Source organism: Coregonus clupeaformis, chromosome 14, assembly GCF_020615455.1.
Source record: "Coregonus clupeaformis isolate EN_2021a chromosome 14, ASM2061545v1, whole genome shotgun sequence".
Taxonomy (NCBI): Eukaryota; Metazoa; Chordata; class Actinopteri; order Salmoniformes; family Salmonidae; genus Coregonus; species Coregonus clupeaformis.
Genome location: NC_059205.1, coordinates 37,061,949 through 37,083,634, shown reverse-complemented (window position 1 = coordinate 37,083,634; position 21,686 = coordinate 37,061,949). Strand labels below are relative to the sequence as shown.

Sequence of the window (21,686 nt, the reverse complement as noted above, 5' to 3'; positions counted from 1 at the left end):
GTTTGTTCTCTCTGCATTGTTGGGAAGGCCCATAAGTAAGCATTTCACTGTTAGTCTACACCTGTTTTTTACGAAGCATGTAACAAATAAAATTTGATTTGATTTGTCTATATTAAATTATATTTTTATTAATCTACTTCTTTGACATTCATTGATCTGCGTACTATGAGAGCTGTTTCATAATGGATTAACAGATTCATTTTTCTAATTACTTGAATCCTCATCTCACCAAGTCCTCTGGGAGAGTGAATAGAGATTAAAATATATTTTCCAAATGAAATACAAATACAGTAATTGACTTGGTTCTGCAGTTCTTGATATGATAATTTATTTGATTGTGTTAGGAATATCAAACGCTCTATAGATTTCTGCCCAGGCGAAATGTTTTATCAATCCCTGTCTGAAGCTATAAAAGTGCAGGACAAAAGAGAGCTTACTGTAATGTCAGTTAATGGCAAAGATGGAAATGTTATTATATAGAAACCAGGAAATGGTGGGGAGCTGCGTCTTACTCCAAATTCTGACTGCAATGTTTCACTGTAATTTCAAGCGGATATTTTGGTTCCCATAATTTACTTGTCATATGTCATCCTTAAATGTCAATGATCGACAAAAAAGTGGAATTGAAGATATTTAAAATGTTGGTTGTAATAGTATTTTAGTAAGAACAGCCATAGGTCAGTGTATTTCATGGTTTAATGGTCACTGTATTGATTCCTTTCAGAATGATGGATATAATCAAAATATGGAATGCCACAATGCAATACTACTACACGCCATATACAGTGGGGAGAACAAGTATTTGATACACTGTCGATTTTGCAGGTTTTCCTACTTACAAAGCATGTAGAGGTCTGTAATTTTTATCATAGGTACACTACAACTGTGAGAGACGGAATCTAAAACAAAAATCCAGAAAATCACATTGTATGATTTTTAAGTAATTAATTTGCATTTTATTGCATGACATAAGTATTTGATCACCTACCAACCAGTAAGAATTCCGGCTCTCACAGACCTGTTAGTTTTTATTTAAGAAGCCCTCCTGTTCTCCACTCATTACCTGTATTAACTGCACCTGTTTGAACTCGTTACCTGTATAAAAGACACCTGTCCACACACTCAATCAAACAGACTCCAACTTCTCCACAATGGCCAAGACCAGAGAGCTGTGTAAGGACATAAGGGATACAATTGTAGACCTGCACAAGGCTGGGATGGGCTACAGGACAATAGGCAAGCAGCTTGGTGAGAAGGCAACAACTGTTGGCGCAATTATTAGAAAATGGAAGAAGTTCAAGATGACGGTCAATCACACTCGGTCTGGGGCTCCATGCAAGATATCACCTCGTGGGGCATCAATGATCATGAGGAAGGTGAGGGATCAGCCCAGAACTACACGGCAGGACCTGGTCAATGACCTGAAGAGAGCTGGGACCACAGTCTCAAAGAAAACCATTAGTAACACACTACGCCGTCATGGATTAAAATCCTGCAGTGCACGCAAGGTCCCCCTGCTCAAGCCAGCGCATGTCCAGGCCCGTCTGAAGTTTGCCAATGACCATCTGGATGATCCAGAGGAGGAATGGGAGAAGGTCATGTGGTCTGATGAGACAAAAATAGAGCTTTTTGGTCTAAACTCCACTCGCCGTGTTTGGAGGAAGAAGAAGGATGAGTACAACCCCAAGAACACCATCCCAACGGTGAAGCATGGAGGTGGAAACATCATTCTTTTGGGACGCTTTTCTGCAAAGGGGACAGGACGACTGCACCGTATTCAGGGGAGGATGGATGGGGCAATGTATCGCGAGATCTTGGCCAACAACCTCCTCCCCTCAGTAAGAGCATTGAAGATGGGTCGTGGCTGGGTCTTCCAGCATGACAACGACCCGAAACACACAGCCAGGGCAACTAAGGAGTGGCTCCGTAAGAAGCATCTCAAGGTCCTGGAGTGGCCTAGCCAGTCTCCAGACCTGAACCCAATAGAAAATCTTTGGAGGGAGCTGAAAGTCCGTATTGCCCAGCGACAGCCCCGAAACCTGAAGGATCTGGAGAAGGTCTGTATGGAGGAGTGTGCCAAAATCCCTGCTGCAGTGTGTGCAAACCTGGTCAAGACCTACAGGAAACGTATGATCTCTGTAATTGCAAACAAAGGTTTCTGTACCAAATATTAAGTTCTGCTTTTCTGATGTATCAAATACTTATGTCATGCAATAAAATGCAAATTAATTACTTAAAAATCATACAATGTGATTTTCTGGATTTTTGTTTTAGATTCCGTCTCTCACAGTTGAAGTGTACCTATGATAAAAATTACAGACCTCTACATGCTTTGTAAGTAGGAAAACCTGCAAAATCGGCAGTGTATCAAATACTTGTTCTCCCCACTGTATGTAAGGTTCTGTATTTATTTTCTTAGTTCACCTTGTGTTCTTGAACGTAGCCCTGTTTCTTTGTGTTCTTGAACGTAGCACTGTCTTTCATTTTTGTTCATTGATTTCACCTGTGTTAGTTACTCACCTGGTCTCATCAGCTCCTTATTTAGTTCAGTTCTTTCTGTTTGTGCCTTGTGAGGTATTGTTTGTTTTGACTCTACTAAGCCTTTTTATAGCTTGTTTGTGAGAACCAGTTATAGCCTTCAGTCGTAGCTTTTGATTCTCCTGCCTGTTTGCCTGCCTGTGTATGACCATTGCCTGCCTGTGACCACAATCCCTGGCTTTTGCGAAGGCGAAATAAACACCTGCCGCGCTCTGCGCGTGAATCTACACTTTTACACTTTCTTCTCCCTGATTTCTGTGTATTCATGAAACCAAGATTAATCATGATATGACTCATTCGTGGGCTATAATGCATTAATGCATTTTTCTATTTCACTCTCAGCACTGTGAAGATATCAAAACATTGCTATCACCTTTCTAAAGAAACGGTCACATTGAGCCATTATGATGAATCATTGTGACTGCCATAGTAGATTCTAAGTTAGATTTAACAGCGGTAAACACACCAGACAGATATCACCCATATTCCTTCATCTCATATCCATACTGCTGCTAGGGTTGTAGACTGAATGCTGTCAAACTCAGAGATAAGGGGCGGCAGGTAGCTTAGTGGTTAAGAGCGTTGTGCCAGTAACCGAAAGGTCGCTGGTTCTAATCCCCGAGCTGACTAGGTGAAAAATCTGTTGATGTGCCCTGCTAAATGACTAAAATCTAAAAATAAGGCTGTATTATTCACACAGTATCAGATCAGTGGTGCTAGTTCAGTACTATGGAACGCACCAAGCAGACTGTACCACTGAACTTGCCCAGTGCAGCGTTTCAAAGTAACTCACTGTTACATTATTTATCGTGGTGAATGGCTGTTGATGATCAGAAATTTAGGTTTTTATTCAGCTCTCAGTCATGAAATTGGTTCCTATTATACTTGCTTGAGCTGTTATTCTGTCTTTGCTCAGCACTCCCCTCGACTGTAGAAGCTATTCAGAGAATGTTCACATAGTATCAGGCTGTGTGAATGATGGATGGATGTACAGTTCAGTAGGTTAGTGTCCCAGCTCACAAGCTAAGTGTTCAGATTAGTGATACTGGCCTGGTTTCTGTAGGATGAGGGTGGTGGCGTGGTTGTGGTAGCCTTACAGTGACCGATACTACAACTAGGCTGTGAATGATCCACTTTTAGGTTGGATGAGGATTTCCCCATGCACTCCCCCCTGTGTTTACTTCTACCCTCTGCAAGAGGAATGTAGGGAAGTATGCCATGTAAAGTGCAGACGTCAAAATGATGAACAATGAAACAGGAATGTATACAGTATCTTGCAGAGACGATCGCAAAAGCCTGCTTAATTAATCAACTTGCCAACGCAGCGTCTTATCTTCTAATTGGTAGTGAGTTCTGTTGAGACAAAATGGTGTATTAGTGGAGAGTAAAGTCCTGTGTGTATCGTTAGAAAAGTGTGTGTGGGTGTGTGCATGCATGCATGCATGAGTGCATCGCACTGTGTGCGTGTGCAGTGTGTCCCCCTGCTGGGAGGATGGAGCCACTCAAGCCTCCTTAAGGTAAAAGTGCAGTGACTGCAGTCAGACCACTTTGGGCAAGGCCACTGGCTTAAACACACACACAGATCAAGAGTGGTTAAAGCCCGCACAAAAGGCAGTGAAAAATGCTTGGGAACGCACAATGCAGTGATGTCAGAGGAATAATCCACTAACAGTATCTGGGCCACTGCAGCTAGGGGTGGAGGAACAGAGGATCCTCAGCTATATGAGGAGCTAGGCACTGTCACAATGGATGGCTGAGTGGGAAGAAAGAACTGAGAGGAGGGGAGTGGGGAGGAAGGAAAGGAAAGAGGAGAAGGGAGGGGGGTTGGATTGCCAGCAGCACATTAGTTGTGGTTCTGACTGACTGAGAGAGTGGCAGTGCCAACAGCAGCATTGACTTGAATCATTCCAGCTGACACAGAGAATCATTTGCATCCTAGAAAAAGGGATTCGTCCCCAACACGGCAACAAAGTGTTTCTTTATTACAGCCCAGGCAGGCTGTGAATATGTCTCAAATGTTATGCGTCCCAAATGGCACAAAGTTTTACAGGGCCAATAGGAATAGGGTGCCATTGTGAATAGGGTGCCATTTGGGACACAACCTAAGACAACCATTAATCAGATCAGTCACCCTCCTAGTGGATATGAAGAGGAACTCAACCTGCAGTGTACAACCTGAGACGAGGTGGTGAGGCAGCCTCAGACTGTACTGCAGACAGTAACTGTTCTCTCTCAGCACAGCTACTGGTGAAAAGGGAGAGTGAGATAGATCCCTAAAGCTCATAATCTTATCAGTTTAGCGCAGAGAGGGAGCAAAATTGGACGATTGAATTGTCAGCATACAGCTTGCTAAGTACAGAACTTTGGAGAGTTTGTAGGAAATAGGAATAGGCACGGGTTGATCTTGGGAAGAGACAGACATAACAGAAGTAAATATTAGATCCATGTTGATATGGGTTTCAGATTTCTGGTAACAATACATTTTTATTGGGTGAAATCTGACTACTCAGTAATTGACTAAAACTACTTTGCCTCAACAAGTGATCAAACATAGTTTCTTTAATGTAATGACATTTGAAGGACTGACGTGATACAGTTTAATGTGTGAATTAACACACACATTTAAATTAATGAGAGCAATAAATAAACAGATTGCCACAAGGGCAAAGTAAATTCCTTAGGCCGAGTGATAAGAGACAAATCTGCATCAATCGATAATACATGTCATTTGATATAATAAACTGTGATTGAGGAAAACTGTTTTTACAGTGTAAAATGAGCAGTTTTCTCAGGACAAGGACATGGTACAGATTCCAATACATTGTGCATGTTTAAGGCACTATTAATCTTAATATAGGATTAGATATGGGATTCTAGGAGCAGATCAAGGAGTTTGAAACAATCAGTTTTGCTTTTACATATTTATTTGTATTTAGTCTTTGCTCCAGACGGCATTTGTTATAAATGACTTTGGGGAGCTTTCAGTTTTCATACAGTGGAGAGTGTTCAGCTTTCCAAACCCTATGACAACACCTCACCTAGAGAGAGAGACACATATAATATCAAAGGATCTGTGACAATTACTGATTTTATGCTCAAAGGTCATAGTCAGAGACCGGTTATAGTCAGAGACTGAAAAACAGTATTCTAGGAACAGAAGTCATACAGTATTATTACCTACAGTTTCACTACAGGTTAGAGTACCCATCTGGGGTTTTGTTTTGAAAACCAACCGTGTCTTGCACTTTTATTCATCACATAAACCAGGTTTCCATCCAACCATTTCATGCGGATGAAAGTCACGACCGGGCTGATGGAAGCAGGAATTGTATAAATCGCAACAGACAATTTCATCGTTCGAAATGGTGGGATCTTTTTGTGTGGGTAAATGCGATGATATGTTGTTGTCCTCCCACTACGACTCAGGAAAGTATGCAGTTTATTAGGCTACAGAAGAAATATGTTATGATGAACTTCACAGGGTGGTGAAAGTGCACGGTGATGAGCTTGATGCTCCTTTCCAATAAATATCGAGGGTCTTATTCTGGTGACATGATGATCGATGCTTGGCTTCCGTTTGACAAATAACAATAATCTTGCTCTTATCCATAATAATCTGTATCTGCGAACTATTGGCTAGAGCGCTCTTGCCAAGACTAGAGTAGACACATTTGCTAAACAACGCAACAGTTTTTATGACAATACCATCAGTAGAGTTGAAAATGCGATGGAAATGGTACATGGGAATTTAATCACAAAAGTTACTTTTATGTACACTACGTCATCATGCACAGCCTTTTATACACAATAAGTCCGTTTGATGGAAACACATCTCTGGTGGGAAAATGCGCATACTGTTTTATGCAGATTTTAGAATATTTGCATGAAAATCTGTCGCCAATTGGATGGAAACCTAGCTATAGCCCTATACTTGTGGAAAATGTTTATATTGACATTTTGCTTTTAAAAACGCCACATATTTACATTTTGGAAGACCTTGAATCATGTCAATTACTCAGGCTTGAGGTCTAATAATCGTTACATTGGTGCCATGACCCTGATCATTCAAAGTAGACGAAGTGTATTGTAGGAAGACTTGTGTTAGCTCCAACTACATTATCCCATGTGGGTAACATGGTCTTGAGTAATGCCATCAACTGTGGTTTGATAATCGATTCCTAACACCTGATTGGTTATGCAGTAGGCCTAACCGTAGACTCTACCGTCTGGTTGTGCAGTATGCTATTCTGGGTTTAACATGGTGTTACAAAGGAATAACAAATATTAATATCTGCAAAGCTTTTTAAAATCCCCAGATAAAAAAAAAAAAATGTTGTGGGTTTTGTTCATCATTCTGTGACGTCAGCTACTCCAATGCTGAGGACTCTTGTTCATTTTAGGATGCAAAGTGAGTCCCTGCCTAAATGATAACAGATGATACATGTGCTATTTAACTTTAATAATACAGTATTGCCAGTGTGGGAGTAATGTCAAATTTCATATAGTCGAAGACTAGCTATACAGTTGAAGACCAGCTCAGTCCAAATCGTGGACCACCCATAGGCCTTCATGGTCCTTCTATGAGAGTCGATATCCTACGTTTCTTATTATTCCTTGTATCATGTTGAAAGTTAATTATTCTACAAAGGCCAAAAGATCATCCCTGTGGCCCACACAGATTGCTATTCTGCCCCTGTGAGCCTGTGACTCATCATTCAGTCTTTTTCTGTGTCGAGGAGAGAATCTGTTGGCTTCCACAGATAGACAGGTCTGTGAGGTAATGGAGTGTCCCACGTGTGGCAGCAGGCTAATGGATCCTGTGATTAGTCAGTGTATATAACAAGGGGGTGACTCTGTCCAGTATGTCTGGAGAGCTAGGGGATAGTGGTGAGAAGCCATTCAGGTTTTAATTTAGGCTACCTTCTCTTTTTATGCTATTGGGGAATAACGGCACAACTATGAGCTTCAAAGCTCTTATGACCCTGCTAGTCATAATTAAGGAGATTAATGTGTTTAAACTATTAGGGACTAAGAGAGAAGAATGATGATTAAGCAGCCGAGTCTCATAGACTAGACGTAACATTGTAAATGTAAATCCGGGACACTGAAATTAGTATGATATGTAACCATACCAAACGTAACATAAGATAGAAGGTTACTTAAGGCGAAAACAAAAGTAGGGTAGTTGGTCCGGGTGGATGGGTGGGCGTATAACAGATGGGTAGATGGGTGTTCGAATCTCATCACGGACAACTTTAGCATTTTAGCTAATTAGCAACTTTGTAACTACATACTAGGTTTTAGCTACTTTTCAACTACTGAGCATGTTAACTAACCCTTCCCCTAACCTTAACCCTTTATCCTAACTCCTAACCCTAACCTTAACCCCTAACCCTAACCCCTATCTTAGCTAGCGTTAGCCACCTAGCTAATTGGAATTTGTAACATATTATACGTTTTTGCACATTTGTAACTATTGTACGAATTCCAATTCGTAACATATTGCACGAATTGCAATTCGTAAAATATCATACGAATTGTAATTCATAAGATATCATGCGAAATGGATGATGGATATCCACAAATGAATACATTCCATACGAAATGTAACATATATGAGGCATCACCCAAGTGGATGTGTCACAGAGTGGAAGAGGAGAAGTCCAGTGGCTATATGACTCAGGCTGGTTCCCTGCCCTCTACAGGATCATCAGTAGACTCCATCACCATCATTTACTGTCCTCTGACCAGATCACTCTGCTCGAGCCATAAACTGATGCTCTCCATCTGCAGAGGATGCAGCATTGAAAGACTTGGCCTCTATTGGTTGACCTGACCTGTCATGATAAATTGCTTGTTTGTTTGTTTGTTTTTTTGCTTATGAAGCGCTTTGAGATGTATATTATGAAAAGCGCTATAGAAGTTAAATAAATTATTAATATTATTTAGGAGGATAGCTAATTACTGAAATATAGCTAGCTAGCTCACTGGCCAGGCAGTAGCCACTAACTAATCGTGGACCCATGACCTATTATTTATTTGATACAGTTGGGTTAACTTGCTCATATCAAGCAACACATACCCGACGGTTTGTGGAAAGCTAAAAATATCAATTAGTGGGCTCTTTTTTTTTGAATGATCGGACAGCTGAAGCTGGATTTCCCAAGTTGTTCGGTCGGTGTTGTTCGTGCTGACAGCACGAGCTAGCTAAACAAACGGCTTTGTAGAGCATCTGTGTGACGTCACGCACTCAAGAAGGCTCAACCAATCACCAATATTCATGATGAAACTCATGAATATTCATGACATTGCCCACTGCCTTCCTACGGAAGGAATTTTCACGCCCCAGTCACCATTCATGTTCTCTCTCCCTCTCGCTCATATACAGTGTGTTTACATAAAGTCAGAGAATTAGCCTACAGCTGCATCATATCCTCTCTGTGTTGTTATTGAACTGAATGAGTCTTCATCATCTAACCTAGAGCAGTGGTTCTCCATCCTGGTCCTGGGGACCCAAAGGGGTGCACATTTTTGTTTTTGCACTAGCACTACACAGCTAGCCTGGTTGCTGTCTCTGTTCAGCTATTACATTCCACTCCTTGCCAAAGAGACTGGCCTTTCGGCAATCTTCAAATATGAACATTCTATCATTAATGAGCTCGAGGAGATCAGAGGATTTCATCCTGATTGATAACCCTCACAGCTATCGTCCAATCACAGTGTTTATGCAAATTAGACTGATAGGAAAATGTTCTAACATAATTCATACATTTGATTGGAAAGATTCAAACATTTGAGCATTCTGACGTAATACATTTCATTGTAAAGATAAACAATGGGGCGGGGAGAACAGCGGATTCCTGTTTCTTGCATTTTTACCACCAGCCAATGTGATCACATTACATCAAAGAAGCTCTCGCCATTCAAACTTCCCCACCAGTAGCCTATTTTATATCCAGCAAGCAAGAGCAAGGTGCTTCTTTCCTCGAATATACACCACCATTCAAAAGTTTGGGGTCACTTAGAAGTGTCCTTGTTTTTGAAAGAAAAGCAATTATTTTGTCCATTAAAATAACATCAAATTGATCAGAAATACAGCGTAGACATTGTTAAAGTATTGTAGCTGGAAACGGCAGATTTTTAATGGAATATCTACATAGGCGTACAGAGGCCCATTATCAGCAACCATCAGTCCTGTGTTCCAATGGCACGTTGTGTTTGCTAATCCAAGTTTATCGTTTTAAAAGGCTAATTGTGTCACGGTTTACTAAGCCAGAACCCAGAAGCAGACCAGGACAAGGTAAGTGGTGTCAAAGGTGAGTGTTTATTTAACTGATCCACGAGTGCTGCTGAATAATCCAGGGAACAGAGCGGGCGGCGTGGATGAGTTGTTGAGGGTGCAGTAGTTGGTCCAATGATGGCTCGGCAGCCGCCGACCATCAGGCAGAGGTTGGGTGAAGGTTCCGGACGAGTGACTGCAGGGAGAACAAAACGGAGGTAAGCATACAACAAGCAAACAAGGTGCAAAACAACAAAACTAATGCTCTAAGCTCTAAGACTGATCCGCTGATAAACATACTGTTCATGGCTAACGATCCGGCAGGGGAATGGATGTTAGGCCAGAGCCTAAGAAGGGTGATGATCAGGACCAGGTGTGCAGATTGCTGATGGGATGCAGGTGCGGAAATCAAGAGAGCTCCCGCCTAGCAACGTTGCCCGGCAACCAGGCAGGGAGCGTTCCAGAACCCTCGGGAAACTGGAGATCACGAGCAGAAAAACTAGTACACAGACAGGACCCGACTCAGACTGCCGGGATCGTTACAGTACCCCCCTCCGACGAACGCCACCGGGCGGACTCCCGGAGCGCCAGGATGGAGGCGGTAGAAGTCACGAATGAGGTCAGCATCTAGGATCTGTCGCCGCGGAATCCAACTCCTCTCTTCAGGACCATACCCCTCCCAGTCCACGAGATACTGGAAACCCCGGCCCCGCCGTCTGGAATCCATGATGCGTCGCACCGTGTAGGCAGGACCACCTCCGATCATCCGAGGAGGAGGAGGAGGAGGCGGAGGAGGCAACAGAGGACTGAGGAAAACAGGCTTGAGGCAGGAGACATGAAAGGTGGGATGGACTCCGAGCGTCCTCGGTAGTTTGAGTCGAACTGCCACCGGATTGATCACCTTCTCCACCACAAACGGACCAATGAACTTCGGTAACAACTTCCTAGACTCAGTCCGTAAAGGAAGATCCCGTGTGGCCAACCAGACCCTATCTCCGATGGTATAGGTGGGAGCGGGGATCCGGCGACGATTCGCCTGGAGCTGATACCGGTCCGAAACTCTAAGGAGTGCCTTTCTGGCCCGATGCCAGGTCCGGTGGCAACGACGAATATGGGCCTGAACAGAAGGCACTGAGAGCTCCTTCTCCTGAGAAGGGAACAAGGGGAGGTTGGTAGCCATACAGGCACTGGAAGGGAGACATCCCAGTGGCAGATGTAGGGAGAGTATTGTGGGCATACTCAACCCAAGGCAACTGAGAGACCCAGGAGGTGGGGTTGGAAGAGACCAGGCAGCGTAGCGTGGATTCCATCTTCTGGTTGGCTCTCTCCGCCTGACCATTAGATTGGGGGTGAAAACCAGATGTGAGACTGACTGTAGCTCCAATGGCCAAACAGAAGGACTTCCAGACAGCAGAGGTAAACTGAGGGCCACGGTCGGAAACGATATCACTGGGCAAACCGTGGACCCTGAAAACCTCCCTAACCAGGATCTCGGACGTCTCCGAGGCAGAGGGAAGCTTGGCAATTGGCACAAAGTGGGCGAACTTGCTGAATCTGTCCACGATAGTCAGAACGACCGTGTTCCCCTCAGAAGCGGGCAACCCAGTGACAAAGTCCAGGGCCAGATGCGACCATGGTCGCCGGGGAATAGGAAGGGGGTGAAGTAGTCCAGAGCTGGGCCGATTGGTACTCTTATTCTGCGCACACACTGGACAGGCAGCAACAAAACCCCGAGTATCCTCGGCCATGGCAGGCCACCAAAAACGTCTGCGAAGAAACGCCATCGTCCGAGCCACGCCAGGGTGACAAGCCATCTTGCTGGCGTGGGACCATTTGAGGACAGCAGGACGAACCGACTCAGGCACAAACAACCGACCGGGTGGACCGTTACCGGGACCGGGCTGTGGTCTCGGTCTTGGACCCACTCTCCTCCGTCTTGGAGAACATCCGGGACAAGGCGTCCGCCTTGCCGTTCTTAGATCCAGGTCGGAACGTCAGGGAAAAATTGAATCGTCCGAAAAACAACGCCCACCTGGCCTGACGGGAGTTGAGACGTCTAGCCGATTGCACGTAAGCAAGATTCTTGTGGTCAGTCCAGACAATAAACGGTTGCTCCGCCCCCTCCAACCAGTGGCGCCACTCCTCCAAGGCAAGTTTCACCGCGAGAAGCTCCCGGTTACCCACATCGTAATTCCTCTCCGCAGGCGAAAGGCGACGAGAGTAGTAGGCGCAGGGATGGAGTTTACTGTCCGTGGAGCATCGCTGCGACAGGATGGCGCCAACTCCCACATCAGACGCGTCCACTTCAACGACGAACTGACGGGCCGTGTCCGGTTGAGAGAGAATCGGTGCGTTGGTGAATCGCCTCTTCAAATCCAGAAACGCTCGATCCGCCTCCGGATTCCACTTGAAGGTCCTGATACTGGAAGTCAAGGCAGTTAACGGAGCGGCCACACGGCTGTAATCCCGGATGAATCTGCGGTAGAAATTCGCAAACCCCAAAAATCTCTGGAGCTGCAATCTCGTACCGGGCTGGGCCCATTCCAGAACCGCTCTAACCTTCTCCTGGTCCATCCTAATCTCTCCCCTGGAGATGATGTACCCGAGAAAGGATGTCGTGTGGGCGTGAAACTCGCACTTCTCGGCCTTCACGAACAGGCGATTCTCCAACAATCGCTGCAGAACCTGCCGGACATGCTGGACGTGGTCGGAAGGTTCCTTCGAGAAGATCAGAATGTCATCCAGGTAAACAAACACAAAGAGACCGATCATATCTCTCAGGACGTCGTTCACCATACTCTGGAATACCGCTGGAGCATTGGTCAGTCCAAACGGCATCACCTGATACTCGAAGTGACCCATCGGTGTATTGAAACCCGTCAACCACTCGTCCCCCTCTCTGATCCGGACCATGTGATACGCATTGCGTAGGTCTAGCTTGGTGAACACCGTAGCACCCTGTAAGGAGTCGAAGGCAGAACTCATCAAGGGCAGGGGATACTTGTTCTTGACCGTGATGTCATTCAACCCCCGATAATCAATACACGGTCGAAGAGAGCCATCCTTCTTACCCACAAAGAAGAATCCTGCCCCCAGGGGTGATGACGAGGGACGAACGAGACCAGCAGCTAGGGACTCCTTGATGTAGGTCTCCAAAGCCTCACGTTCAGGTCGGGAGATACTGTATAACCTTCCCTTGGGGTAGACAGCTCCAGGGAACAGGTTGATGGCACAATCATATGGTCGGTGGGGAGGGAGTGACAGAGCCTTCTGCTTACTGAACACTTCCCCCAAATCGTGATATGTCTCGGGAACCAGGGACAATTCTGGGGGTTTAGCCTCAATCACCTGACTGGGAACCGAATGGGGACAGGCAGTCTTGAGACAGTTCGCATGACAATCAAGGCTCCAACTCGTTACCTTGCCCGTCACCCAATCGAACGTGGGATTGTGTTCCTTCAGCCAGGGGTATCCAAGGACCAGAGGAACATGGGAAGACGGCAGAATGAAGAATGAAATCATCTCAGAATGATTCCCCGACAACAGCATCTTAACCGGTTCAGTCCTCATCGTGATACGTGCCAGACTACTGCCGTCCAGAGTGGTAGCTTCAATGGCTTCCGGCAATTGCTCCTTGGAAAGCCCCAGCTGTTCCACCAACTCGGCATCAAGAAAGCTTCCATCGGCACCTGAATCGATAAAAGCGTTAATCGCTAAGCTCTGATTCCTGTTCATAAGGGTAGCCGGAAACGGGGTCTGACAGAGGTATTGAGAGGTCGAAACTGGCTCGCTAAAAGTCCTCCCAACTTTAGCGAGCCGCGCAGTTTGACGACCGCCGGGAACCAGTGGCGAGGTAATGTCCCGAACCACCACAGTAGAGGCAACAGTTAGTCCTACGTCTGTGTTGGCGCTCCTCCTTGGTTAACCCGTGCCGCCCCACTTGCATGGGTTCAGAATCGGGAGACAGGACCTCTCCACTAATCCTGTGTGGTGGACGATGATCGACGTATTCTGGTCCAATCCCCGACCCGACTGGAACCTGAGAAGCTGATCGGTTGGACGGAACCCATTGCTTCTCCCTCCTTCGCTCTCGGACTCGATTATCCACCCGAATAGACAAGGCTACCAAGCTGTCCAGGTCACTAGGCTCCGGATAGGAGATCAACTCATCCTTGAGCTGCTCCGACAGACCCTGGTAAAAGGCCGCTTGCAGAGACTCCTCATTCCACCCACTCTCCACAGCCAACGTCTTGAACTCGATCACGAAGTCGGCCACGCTGCGAGTTCCTTGGCGAAGCGAAAACAGGCGCCTAGCTGCGTCCCTCCCTCGGACGGAATGGTCGAAGAGCTTCCTCATCTCGGCCGTGAACCCCTGGTATGAAGCCATGCAGGGATCCTGTCGTTCCCAAACGGCTGAAGCCCACTCCAGCGCTCGACCACGCAGCAACTCAATCACAAAGGCTATCCTAGCTTTGTCTGTGGCATAAGAGTAGGGCTGTAGATCGAACACTAATCCACACTGCATAAGGAAGGAACGGCATCTTCCCAGCTCCCCCTCATATTTATCCGGCGTCGGAACCTTGGGCTCACGGAAGGACACAGCTCCAGAAGCGGCAGGCGAGATGGGTGAAACCGGTAGTGGATCCTCCACCGGAAACTTGCGCTGGTTCTGGACCTCCGTCAGACCGGTAGAAAGGTTCCGAACTGACAACGCGATCTCCTGTAGTACCGTGCTATGATGGCCCAACATCTTCTCCTGATGGGTAATGGCATGGCGAACAGAGTCCAGGTCCGCTGGGTTCATTACTGGCCGGATCGTTCTGTCACGGTTTACTAAGCCAGAACCCAGAAGCAGACCAGGACAAGGTAAGTGGTGTCAAAGGTGAGTGTTTATTTAACTGATCCACGAGTGCTGCTGAATAATCCAGGGAACAGAGCGGGCGGCGTGGATGAGTTGTTGAGGGTGCAGTAGTTGGTCCAATGATGGCTCGGCAGCCGCCGACCATCAGGCAGAGGTTGGGTGAAGGTTCCGGACGAGTGACTGCAGGGAGAACAAAACGGAGGTAAGCATACAACAAGCAAACAAGGTGCAAAACAACAAAACTAATGCTCTAAGCTCTAAGACTGATCCGCTGATAAACATACTGTTCATGGCTAACGATCCGGCAGGGAATGGATGTTAGGCCAGAGCCTAAGAAGGGTGATGATCAGGACCAGGTGTGCAGATTGCTGATGGGATGCAGGTGCGGAAATCAAGAGAGCTCCCGCCTAGCAACGTTGCCCGGCAACCAGGCAGGGAGCGTTCCAGAACCCTCGGGAAACTGGAGATCACGAGCAGAAAAACTAGTACACAGACAGGACCCGACTCAGACTGCCGGGATCGTTACAAATTGATCATTAGAAAACCCTTTTGCAATTATGTTAGCACAACTGAAAACTGTTGTGCTGATTAAAGAAGCAATAAAACTGGCCTTCTTGAGACTAGTTGAGTATCTGGAGCATCAGCAATTGTGGGTTCGATTACAGGCTCAAAATGGCCAGAAACAAATATCTTTCTTCTGAAACTCGTCCGTCTATTCTTGTTCTGAGAAATTAAGGCTATTCCATGCGAGAAATTGCCAAGAAACTGAAGATCTTGTACAACGCTGTGTACTACTCCCTTCACAGAACAGCGCAAACTGGCTCTAACCAGAATAGAAAGAGGAGTGGGAGGCCCCGGTGCACAACTGAGCAAGAGGACAAATACATTAGAGTGTCTAGTGTGAGAAACAGACGCCTCACAGGTCCTCAACTGGCAGCTTCATTAAATAGTACCTGCAAAACACCAGTCTCAACATCAACAGTGAAGAGGCGACTCCGGGATGCTGACCTTCTAGGCAGAGTTGCAAAGAAAAAGCCATATCTCAGACTGGCCAATAAAAAGAAAAGATTAAGATGGGCAGTCTGAGATATGGCTTTTTCTTTGCAATTCACTTGAATCAGTGTAGATGCAGGGGAGGAAACATGGTAAAGAAGGATTTTTAAGCCTTGAGACAATTGAGACATGGATTGGGTATGTGTGTCATTCAGAGGGTGAATGGGCAAGACAAAATATTTAAGTGACTTTGAATGGGGTATGGTAGTAGGTGCCAGGTGCACTGCAACGCTGCTGGGTTTTTCAAACTCAACAGTTTCCCGTATCAAGAATGGTCCACCACCCAAAGGACATCCAGCCAACTTGACAGAACTGTTGGAAGCATTGGCGTCAACATGGGCCAGCATCCCTGTGGAACACTTTCGACACCTAGTAGTCCATGCCCCGATGAATTTAGGCTTTTCTTATGGCAAAAGGGGGTGCAACTCAATATTAGGAAGGTGTTCCCAATGTTTTGTACACTCAGTGTATATTGCTACTTATGGGACAGCCAATGGGCTATAGGCTACTGGTTCAAGAGATAAGAGGAATAGAGAGAGGGTGGAAGAGGGAGAGGCCATTGGAGATTTTCCAAGCTATAGCACACAATATTTTATATACAGCAGGGTTTTAAAGGACCAAAGAGTGTGGTATTGCGATACTGGTATCGTCCCGGTCCTAGTAAATTGTAGGCAGACAGATGTGCTTTTGACGTGCAAACTCATTTCTAGTGTGTGTTTGTCAGTAGTTGGATTTTAATAAGCCAATTTCAAGTCAACAACTTTGACTTTTAGCGTTCCGTTCGAAAAGACAATTGCCAGTCAAGAGTGACTAATTAATTCTGACAAACAAATTAGTTTGTGAAACAACAGTGCCACAAATCACTTGTGCAGATGTTGAGGTACTGCCTGTAAGATCAACCCTGAGAAAGAGAGACGAGGGAGAGAGAGAGAGAGAGAGAGACCATTATCAACATCTGACTCCTGAGTAGTTCCTTTTAATTTCAGCAAGCCATGACACCCACCATCTCAGGTTGTTCTGAAATTGTTTCTGTAGTTCGAAACAGGTAAGATTGGCATTTCTGAAACGTTATTTTGTTGACATTTTATGTTATCTCTGAGAAATTAAGCTAATTGATTCATGGAGGACTGGCTTGAATTGTGAGGATGACCACGCAATTAATTTTCATAATGAGCCAAATCTATTGGTTTTCTACCCAAAGTTGCAAAGGAAATGTTGTGATCTATTTAATAAACATGAGATCAGCAAACAAAAATGGTTTTCTCATGTCTTTTTAGGATGAAGTGTGGTGCAAAACAGATGTTGGGTACTATATGTATTGAATATTATCTGAATCCTAGAAATTAAAATTGTCAATTTGGGTGCAATCAATTAGCTTAATTTCTCAGAGATCAAATTATATTTAAACAAAATAATGTTTCAGGAATGCTAATCGGAACTGTTACTAACTACAGTTACTACTACTATTAGCTCCTGAGTGGCGCAGTGGTCTAAGGCACTGCATCGCAGTGCTAACTGTGCCACTAGAGATCCTGGTTCGAATCCAGGCTCTGCCGCGACCGGGAGACTCATGGGCGGTGCACAATTGGCCCAGCGTTGTCCAGGGTAGAGGAGGGAATGGCCTGCAGGGATGTAGCTCAGTTGATAGAGCATGGCGTTTGCAACACCAGGGTTGTGGGTTCGATTCCCACGGGGGGCCAGTATAAAAAAAATATGTAGTCGCTCTGGATAAGAGCGTCTGCTAAATGACTAAAATGTACAGAAACGATTTCAGAACAATCTCAGATGGTGGGTGTTGACATCCTCTTTCTTATGCTTTTTGAGGTGGAACAAACCTCCTTACAGCATAATGATCCCTGGCAGCTGCTATATGGGGCGGCAGGTAGCTTAGTGGGTAAGAGCGTTGTGCCAGTAACCGAAAGGTCGCTGGTTCTAATCCCTGAGCTGACTAGGTGAATAATCTGTCGATGTGCCCTTAAGCAAGGCACTTAACCCTAATTGCTCATGTAAGTCGCTCTGGATAAGAGCGTCTGCTAAATGACAAAAAAATTAAAATAATATGCTTCCGTACAGTTCCTTTCTGCTTTTAAACTGTTTTGCCAGCCACATTGCTCTCTCTCTCTGCCTCCTTTCTCCTCGTCAGCTAATAATCTAAAATTACATTTTAATTAACTTTGAATAGTACCCACCTTATGCTTTCCTGAGGCCGTTGCTAAGCCGTTCTTTAAACTGTCGTGGCCAAGGGAGGTTTAATTTCATACACTTCCCACCATCCGACAAACCGAGGCCTTTATGTGATGTCACATTTGCTCAGATTGTCCCATAACACAAAAGAAAAAGCATAGGGAAGAGGATAAGTGTTACGAGATGGCCATATTGCAACAACTTAAACCAGGAGGGCAGAGAACAAGTGGACAAATCTCCTTCCACGTCACTTCCCTTCCACTGTTCTGATATGGCACACAACAAGAGCTTCTATTACTACCACCTGCAAAGTCTAGCGGAAATTTGCTTTAAAACAAAACCCCATCTCTTCACTTTACATCACCGTCCTCCATTCATTCCTATGCCAGAGTAGCAGACTTTCCATCTCCCAATGAAATTAAATCAGTCTCCCTTCAAATCTGAACATATTGCATTATCCACCCGCAGTCATTTGTTCCCCTAGCCCCTTAGGCAGTGCCATACATCAAGGGCCCTGGCTGCTCTGCTCTACTCTGCTCCTCACTGCTCCTCTGCTGTATCTTCTCATTGTGTCACTGGTTTAATATTCCCAAGCTTATTCCAGCATCCCGTTGACTGGGGATGATGCTGCAACAAGGGGTAGGGAGAGAGGAAGCTGCCTCATCACATGAAGTAATAGATAGAGGCTCATAAATGATACCCATCAGTCATAGAGCACTGAGGCTGGGGAAGAGACATAACAATAAGGAGCAATGCGCATGCCCCGTCCACCTGAGGATCTGTCTTTTTCAGCCGTCTATTTCCTGTGTTTGAGTGGTGCAAAATCCACTTGTCACTTAAATCTCGCTGGATTGATGGATTTAATTTTACTCCTTTGACTCTTTCATACGCTTGCTTGTACCTTTCATTTTTTCCCCTGTTAACGTTACGACCGTGGAAATGTTTGTAATAACCTGTCAAACACACCCCGGGTAATGGCTGAAATGGGCTCAATGGAATACATTGTCTTTCCGTTGCGTCTATAAGAACGCTAAAGCTTCGTCAGGGATTTACCACATTTTCTCGACACTTACATCACAAGAAAGAGAAGTAAGATAACTTTATTTTGATAGGTGTTCATTTTTTGTGGAATTGAAAGAAGTAATCATTTGCTACAGTTGAAATGTTAAGAAATTAGATGCGCTGAAATGAAAGCGACAACTAAATATGAACACTCTGATTATAATTATATTATGTCTGATCTCGCAAATAATGTTAAGTATGTATAGATAGGTGTAATCTAGAGCCAAGCGTGTTGATTTTTTATCTGAGGGTATCCTGCTATTGACACACTTGTTTGTAACATAACATTATAACAACAGTAATTAATGAAGCAGTCTAGACAGTGCAGGTGAGCCCAGGTAGGCCTAGACAGGATGTTTTTTAACCCAGTGTATTTACGCAAATGAGGCACATATAATTTTCTTTATTTTAACACAAAATATAAAATAAATAACTGATACCATTAGAAAATATATATATGAGTACATTCTTAGAAAATAACGTTGAAATTTTGCAATATATTGTATACCTGAATTCACACCAGAATCCCTGAACTCCATTATTTGTCTGTGCCAGTAAAATGTTTTATGTGCTATAATTCAGTCAAATCAAGATGGATCCATTGTCCAACTGTTGTATTTATTAGAATCGTTTTTGAAACCTTTTAACAATTTTGATGACCTTTGCTACAATAAGGGCTGCAAATGGCTGACAATTGAATTATCCTAAGCTCTATATGCATTCTAACCGCCACATAAATCTCTACATGTTAGTGAAATTAGGGAGATAGGGAGTCTACTTCCCACCTTGTCAAACATGATTTTACATTATGTATGAATATAATGAATTAAGTGTTGGAGAATAGATATGGTCAGGAGGACAGGAGAAGGTGAGTTGGAGGTGTGGGGGTATTGTTGCAGTGTAATTAAATAAAAGGTTTTATACAAGTTTTGATTATAGCCTGAACAGTTTTTGTGTGCACTGTTTTGCACGGCATAACCATGCAACCTCCATGTGCTGCAATCGACTACCTGAACCTGTGTGTGTGAGAGAGAGAAGGTGTGTGAGTGTGCGCTTGTGCTCATGTACAGTACCTGTCAAAAGTTCGGACACACCTACTCATTCCAGGGTTTTTCTTTATTTTTACTATTTTCTACATTGTAGAATAATAGTGAAGACATCAAAACTATGATAAACACATATGGAATCATGTAGTAACCAAACATTTTTTAAACAAATCAAAATATATTTTATATTTGAGATTCTTCAAATAGCCACCCTTTGCCTTGATGACAGCTTTGCACACTCTTGGAATTCTCTCAAGCTTCATGAGGTAGTCACCTGGAATGCATTTCAATTAACAGGTGTACCTTCTTAAAAGTTAAGTTGTGGAATTTCTTTCTTTCTTAATGCGTTTGAGCCAATCAGTTGTGTTGTGACAAGGTAGTGGGGTATACAGAAGATAGCCCTATTTGGTAAAATACCAACTCCATATTATGGCAAGAACAGCTCAAATAAGCAAAGAGAAATGACAGTACATCATTACTTTAAGCCATGATGTCACGTTCGTCGTGTAAAGGATTGGACCAAGGTGCAGCGTGGTATGCGTACATAGTCGTTTATTATATAAACACCGACAAAATAACAAAATCCAACAGAACGTGAAGTTCAAAATGGCTAAACATCCAACAAGCCAAACTGAAACAAGATCCCACAACTAAGGTAGGCAACATGGCTACCTAAGTATGATCCCCAATCAGAGACAACGATCAACAGCTGCCTCTGATTGGGAACCACACCCGGCCAACATAGAAATACACATTCTATATAATCACATAGAAAATGACACCCTGACCAAACCAACTAGAGATCTCTATGTCAGGGCTTGACACATGAAGGTCAGTCAATACGGAACATTTCAAGAACTTTGAAAGTTTCTTCAAGTGCAGTAGCAAAAACCATCAAGTGCTATGATGAAACTGGCTCTCATGAGGACCGCGACAGGAATGGAAGACCCAGAGTTACCTCTGCTGCAGAGGATAAGTTCATTAGAGTTACCAGCCTCAGAAATTGCAGCCCAAATAAATGCTTCACAGAGTTCAACAGACACATCTCAACATCAACTGTTCAGGGGGGACTGTGGGAATCAGGCCTTCATGGTCGAATTGCTGCAAAGAAACCACTACTAAAGGACACCAATAAGAAGAAGAGACCTGCTTGGGCCAAGAAACACGAGCAATGGACATTAGACCAGTGGAAATTTGACCTTTGGTCTGGAGTCCAAAATGAAGATTTTCAGTTCCAACCGGCGTGTCTTTGTGAGACGCGGTGTGGGTGAACGGATGATCTCCGCATGTGTATTTCCCACCGTAAAGCATGGAGGAGGAGGTGTTATGGTGTGGGGGTGCTTTGCTGGACACCTCCAGGCTGTGTAAGGGCTATTTTGCCAAGAAGAAGAGTGATGGAGTGCTGCATCAGATGACCTGGCCTCCACAATCCCACGACCTCAACCCAATTGAGATGGTTTGGGATGAATTGGACCGCAGAGTGAAGGAAAAGCATCCAACAAGTGCTCAGCCTATGTGGGATCTCCTTCAAGACTGTTGGAAAAGCATTCCAGCTGAAGCTGGTGTAGAGAATGCCAAGAGTGTGCAAAGCTGTCATCAAGGCAAAGGGTGGCTTTTTTTAGATTCTCAAATATAAAATATATTTTTATTTGTTTACACTTTT

The 21,686-nt window shown here is 44.5% G+C and overlaps 1 protein-coding gene across 4 annotated transcripts in view; it reads left to right on the top strand.

Moving 5' to 3' along the window:
* The window catches only part of LOC121580944 (disks large-associated protein 1), a 141,047-nt gene that overhangs the window by 32,569 nt on the left and 86,792 nt on the right, over positions 1-21,686 (top strand). The gene's annotated exons all lie outside the window — the stretch shown is intronic.